The sequence below is a fragment of the Belonocnema kinseyi genome, chromosome 7, assembly GCF_010883055.1.
Source record: "Belonocnema kinseyi isolate 2016_QV_RU_SX_M_011 chromosome 7, B_treatae_v1, whole genome shotgun sequence".
Lineage (NCBI taxonomy): Eukaryota > Metazoa > Arthropoda > Insecta > Hymenoptera > Cynipidae > Belonocnema > Belonocnema kinseyi.
Genome location: NC_046663.1, coordinates 72,128,563 through 72,135,110, shown reverse-complemented (window position 1 = coordinate 72,135,110; position 6,548 = coordinate 72,128,563).

Genomic DNA, 6,548 nt, shown 5'->3' with positions numbered 1-6,548 from the left:
CACCTGCCAGGCACCCATTTTTACGTTCCTCATCATCAGACGAACATCTCATGTGAAAATTGGCCTTATCCGTATCACGCTCCCATTTACGTTGTGAGCCCAAAGTCTATTGGGAATCGCTGCTATAAACTCTAAAGGGTTGAACAAAAACTATGTCACATTGCCGGAGGATGGGGAGTGCGTAACAAATTTTTGTGAAGATTTGTAACGTAGAAATGATGATTAACGCAGAATGTGTCATAACACATGGAAAATACAAATGTGAATAACAATTTTTAAAGTCCCGTTTTCAAATAATTTCTAGTTTTCCCCTCTTTTTTAAAAATATTTCCTCCTGTTTCTCGTTTTTTTTCTTAAATGCAAACTGAATTAATACAACCCAATAAGAAAATCTAACTAATTATCATTAAAAGTTAATTATCTTTTATTGCAAAGTTTACTATTTTTTTTTCGTTCAGAATTCATCTATTTTGGATCAAAATTCTACTGTTGGTTAAAGATTTAAGTATTTTCTTAAAAATTCGTTTGTATTTTTGGTTGAAAATTAATTTTTTAAACTGAAACTTTAGCTATTTTATTTTTGATTGAAAATTGATGAAATGGACTCACGCGAATTTCCAATCAAATACGATTACTTTTTAACAAAATTGTTGAATTTTCGACAAAAATAAAATTTTAACCAAACAGTTGCATTTTCTATTAAATAGATTAATTTTCTATAGAAAAAAAAAATTAGTTTTACCAAAATTTATTAATTTTGACCCAATTAATTAAACTTTCAAATAAAAAGAATTAACTTTCTGTCCAAATAATTAAATTTTCAACTAAATAGGATCAATTTTTAAATAAAATTTTTTACTATACTATATGTTAAATAAAATTTAACAACTGAAATAGTTAAATTTTTAGACACAAAATAAATTTTCAACCAAAACGCAACGATTTTTTAACAAAAAGGTTCAATGTCAACCAATCAAATAGATTTTTAACAATATAGTTCATCTTACAATCCAAACCAAATAAATTCTAAATTAAAAATTTAATTGAAGATTTTTCCACAAAAAAAAAGATAAAATTAACAATGTAGTTGAACTTTTAACCAACTACTTGAATATTCAAAAGAAGATTAATTTTCTGCCAAAAAAGACAAATATTTTCAACTAGAAAGAAAAATGTTCATCTACAATGAAAAAGTTAAAATTTCAGTACAAAAAAATAAATTTTTAACAAAAAAAAATGAAAAAGAATCCTCAACTAGAAAAATTAATTTTGTGCAAATTAGTTCGTTTTTCAATCAAGTAGTTTAATTTTTTATTAAAAAATATAAAGCCTTAATTAAATGCAATAGTACAATTTTTAGTTAAAAAATTAAATCATATAAAAAATAAATTTCTATAATAATATTGTTGAGTTTCCAGCAAACAGAATCAATTTGATACCCAAGTAGTCGTATTTTTAATCTGAAAGAAGATTTTTTAAGTTTAATATTCCACCGAAAAAATGTATTCTCAACTACATACTCGTACATGAATTTTTAACTGAAACAGATCAGTTTTTAACTGAATATGGAACAGTTTAATTTTCAGTCAAGTAAATTAATTTTCAACAAATAAAGCAACAAATATTCAAGAAAGTAGTTGATAATATTTGGATTTCCAATGTAAATTACTTCAAAGTATCTGGATTACTCTAGTTTACAAGTGGTTTTCTCCGAATCACAAGTGGATTACTCCGGAATACTTGGATTACACCAGATTACACTGGATTAGTCGAATTACTATTTCGGATAACCGAGCAGTCCAGCAGCTCACCAGAGCTGTTTCAAGTTTCCCCTTCGATCTCAAAAGTACTTTCCCATATTTTAAAAAAAAGTTAATAATTTGATTTGTGAGGACATTTTTTTAATCTCTCCCGTGAAATTGAGACATTGTGCTGGTCCTGATGATATGCTACTTTTTAAATTTGTTATTTTGAAAGCTTCGAAAAAATGTAAATTGTTTACATTGAATCCAAGAGAAATAATTTTAATTGAGTTATGAATAAAGTTGGTGGGTGTAATGGAAGTAATTAAGCGATGAACAAGTTGATCATGAAGTTACCTTCGCATGTTTCTAAATTTCAGATGACCGGATAGGTCAGTTATGCGAGACTCTGTGTGTGGAGGCGGCTGCGTTCTCCTTCGTCCTTAAAAAGGTCGCGCCAGAAATTCCTCGATTTTTCAAGATCAGGATCGATATTATCTGCCATGGTTGCCAATGATTCACCATGCGTGCCAAGCCCAAGAATAATATTGCCCAGCAGAATAATGAAATTCCCTAACCAGTCTGTTTCGTATCGACGTAATTAATTCGTCTTCGGATTAAAAAAAAAAACATTTTTAAAATTTGGAAAACAAAAAAATGTATCGCTGCCAAATAATCCTATCAATCTCAAAGGTCAATCCATCAATATGATAACTTCAACGTCATCCAATATTCAGAGATCAAAGCGCAAAAGGAGGTCCAAGAAAGGAAAAATAGGACAATTCTTCACGAAAAAGGTGAAAGATTAAACACAAATTTTTACATGTAAAACAGATGTTTAAAATTGTTCTCATAATCGAGAATTTTTTCTCTTTTTAAAAATATTTACCATCATTAAGAATTAAATTATGGTACTTGTAAGTATACCTAAATATTTCATTCTCATATTTGTCGTTTCGTCCTTAAAATAATTAACATACTTTGCATGTAAATTTAAAACTATACATTCTACAAAGCTCTTAAACAGATATTTTTTTGACTTCCTTACTTTTATAATTTAAAAATCAAAATAACTAAGATGATGATTCATACAAACTTTACTTGAAATTAATTAGACATTAATTAAAGTAAATAAAAATTAGACAAAATATTTCAGCAAGCTAAAAACAATATTAGATTAAAATTAATAGGCATGTCTCTCAGAATACCCTATGATATCAGATTCTGAACTTTATTTTTATCAGTCATTAAAAATGATTTTTCATACCGAATTTCAAGTTAAAATCACGACTCACGTATTTAACTTTCCCGATTCTGTTCACCCCAGTTTCACGGCACATTGCGAATCATAACTTTCGACTGCTAAAATAGTGGAAAAATACTAAAATATTTCAAATTTCGGACAAAGCACCTTTTGTATGATTCAGTTTGAAATACTTTAAATTTTTTAACATTTTAAGCAAAACTATTGCAATTTCAATAAAATAGATTACTTCGCAACAAAATAGTTGAATTTTCAACCTAAAAGATGAATTTTCGACGAAAGAGTAACTATATTTCCAACCGAGAAAGATTTTTTAGTCATATTTTTTAACCAAACAGTTATATTGTTGACAAAAATTATGACAGTTTTTATTCCAAGAAATGGATTTTCAAAACAAAAAGAACAGTTTTGAACAAAAGAGTTAACTTTGTAATAAAATACAAGAATTTTCAACTAGATGGTTGAATTTTCATTAAGAAAATACTCATTTTCTGCAAGGAAGTTAATTTTCAACAAACTGGTTGATTTTTCTATAATTTTCAAACCAAAAGACGAACTTTAAAAAAAAGAATTAAATTTGCAACAAAAAAGTTAATTTTCAACCAAATAGTTGAATTTACTACCAAAATATGTAAATATTCTACCCCCCCCCCCCCTTAATAGAATTTTGATTCGCATATAGATGCCAATATATAGCCTCATACGGGCGAGGGTAATTTTTACATCTTTATACACAGTGGAAAAAAAATTGGAAAAAAACTATACATACATTAGCAGAAAGCTTATTTTTTGCACATCACGTAATTTAGTAATTAAACAAATGAAAATACGGTGTATGGTAAAAAACGTGGATGGACGCTCCTGAACCTTGTAAAAAGAAGAAAGTAATTGAAATCAATATTTTTTAGGACAAGTTAAATTCAGGAATTATTGAATAAATTTTTACACTATTGCACTCCCAAAATTTAAAATTTATATAAACATTTGTACAAATGAAGAAAAATTGAATCCTCACAATTAATTTTATAATATTTGAGTAATTTTACATATATTGGGTATGAAATGACTTTTATGCATAGTTATTTTTCCAAAGAATTGCTGTGATATTTTAATGATTTTTAAAATGGTTTTTTGCGAAGACATCGTATAGGTTAAAGTTAAGTTATAAAAAAAAAATTAAATTTAGATTCAGTATGGCTCTAGCAACCGGCTGAACTAGGATTTCTGATATACATGCAAAAATAACAAAATGGCGGCTAAAAAACAAAACAAAAACAAAAAAGTGGGTTTATTTTCTCAGTTTTTTGCAAAAAATATAGTTAAAATTAAATTTTTTTAATACTTTTAGTTCAGCCGGTTGCTGAAGTCATACTGAATCTAAAACTGTTTAATTTATTCGTTTTAGTCAGCCCATTCTCGAGATTTTTACAACAGAGCGAAACTACAGATTTTTTTAGAAGTTGACTTTGACTGAAGTTTTTATGTATAAAAAGTACATGAAATAAATGAAAAAAATTTTTAATGTATTTCAAGAGTGTATTTATTAAGCCGAATAAGCCCTACATCGATATAATTATTAACAATCTCAGAAAAAAATCACAAAAATAGCTTTATTTTTAAGCGTTGCCTTAATCTATCTGCCGTTTCTTTGCGAACTTTTGTCACTGAGCAGTTGACAATACACAGAAAAAAGTTTGCTTGATGCAACAAAAATTTGGTTAGATCAAACAAATAAACACATTTCTATATGGTCAATCAAATTTGGGATTCTTTCATCAATGACGATCATTATTGATTACAAGGTTAGATTGCCTGCATCTGTGAACTAAACTGCATCCTGCAGATTAAAAATTGTACGAACATTTAAAATGTTCTGCATATTGTTTCAGACCCCAGTTTTTTCATAGATTTGACACTGTGAGTGACCGAGGGATCGTAGCACTAATTTTTTCAAAAATTCACGACACGACGCATGATCTGTCTGATACTTTTCGTCGCGCAAACTGGCTTTTGGTATGTTTCGTGTAGTTAATGGAAGTGTTTCGTTAAATCAAACAAATCAACTTGTTACTTTAACCACATCAGTTTCTAATAAGTGATATGTCCCGCTCAGCAAATTCATTTGATTGAATCAACTTAAACCAAGAAAGCAAAACAAACGCGAATCAAAATTGAGAACCTAAAGAAACCGGATGTGCGAATAGATTTCCAAAATAAGATAATTGAAAGCATAGATAGGGCAACATGGGAGAACCGTACAAAAAACAAAGATATAGAGGGCGCCCGGACAATGTTACGGGATATCCTTGTTAGATGTACGATCGAAGTGTGTGGTACCTCAATTGTAGGAAGAATGTCTGGTGATGCGTGGTGGAATGATGAAATCCAGGCTGCCCAAAAAGCAAAAAGAGCAGCGTACAAAAGAACTTTGAACATTGCAGGTCTTAGCAATGAAGAAAGAAGTAGACGTAGAAATGATTATAGACACGAAAACAGGATACTTAAACGATTAGTTAAAGAAAGTAAAGATACAATTAGAGCAGAAGAAGAGATAAAAATACAAAACGACTTTGAAGGAAGCGGGAAACTACTTTATAAAAAATGAAAGAAAGCAAAAGTACAGAAATTGTAAACATGATAAATAGTAGGGGGGAAATGGTATATAATGCAGACGGAATACTAGAGGCTTGCAGAGACTATTTCAGAACACAATTCGGAGATGAAGCGATGCGATGGAAAATTCAATTGAGATAATCTGTCACTGAGGTTAGGGATATAATTAAGAACTTGAAAAACGGTAAGGCTGCCGGGGTTGACAGTATTAACGCTGAAATGCTTAAACACGGTGGCGCGTGCATACCACATAGACTGTGCGAATTGATAAATTTGTTTCGAGATGGGAGACGTCCCAGACGATTGGAAAAAAGCGATTATCGTACCAATATACAAGAAAAAGGGATATAAAATCGAGTGCAATAATTACAGAGGGATTAGTTTATTAAGCACCGTAAGTAAAATATATTCAAAAATACTTATTCGTAGGGTAATAAAAATAATAGAAGCAAAGATTTGGGAAGTCCAAAGTGGGTTTATGCCAGCAAGGTCATGTACGGATCAAATATTCAGCTTAAGGCGAATAACAGAAAAAAGTTTGAGAGTAGGAAAAAAAGTTTTCTGTGCATTTGTTGACCTAGAAAAAGCTTTTGACAAGGTAGATAGAAGTAAACTTTGGGAAGTCCTCAAAGAGTATGGAGTCAACGGATGGATCCTACAAGCTATAAAAACAATATATACGGGTAGCAAAGCGAGTGTAAGAGTGAATGGGAAACTGAATGACTGTTTCGATATTATTCAAGGAGTTAGACAAGGATGCGTTATGTCTTCATGATTATTTATATTATTTATGGACAAGTGTTTAAGAATGGCGCTCTTCGACGAACAGGGTGTGGATCTCGAAACAGTAAGGGTACGAGGGTTAGCGTTCGCAGATGATAAAGTTGTTATGGCAGAGTCTATCGAAGACCTACAAAGAATGTTGAATA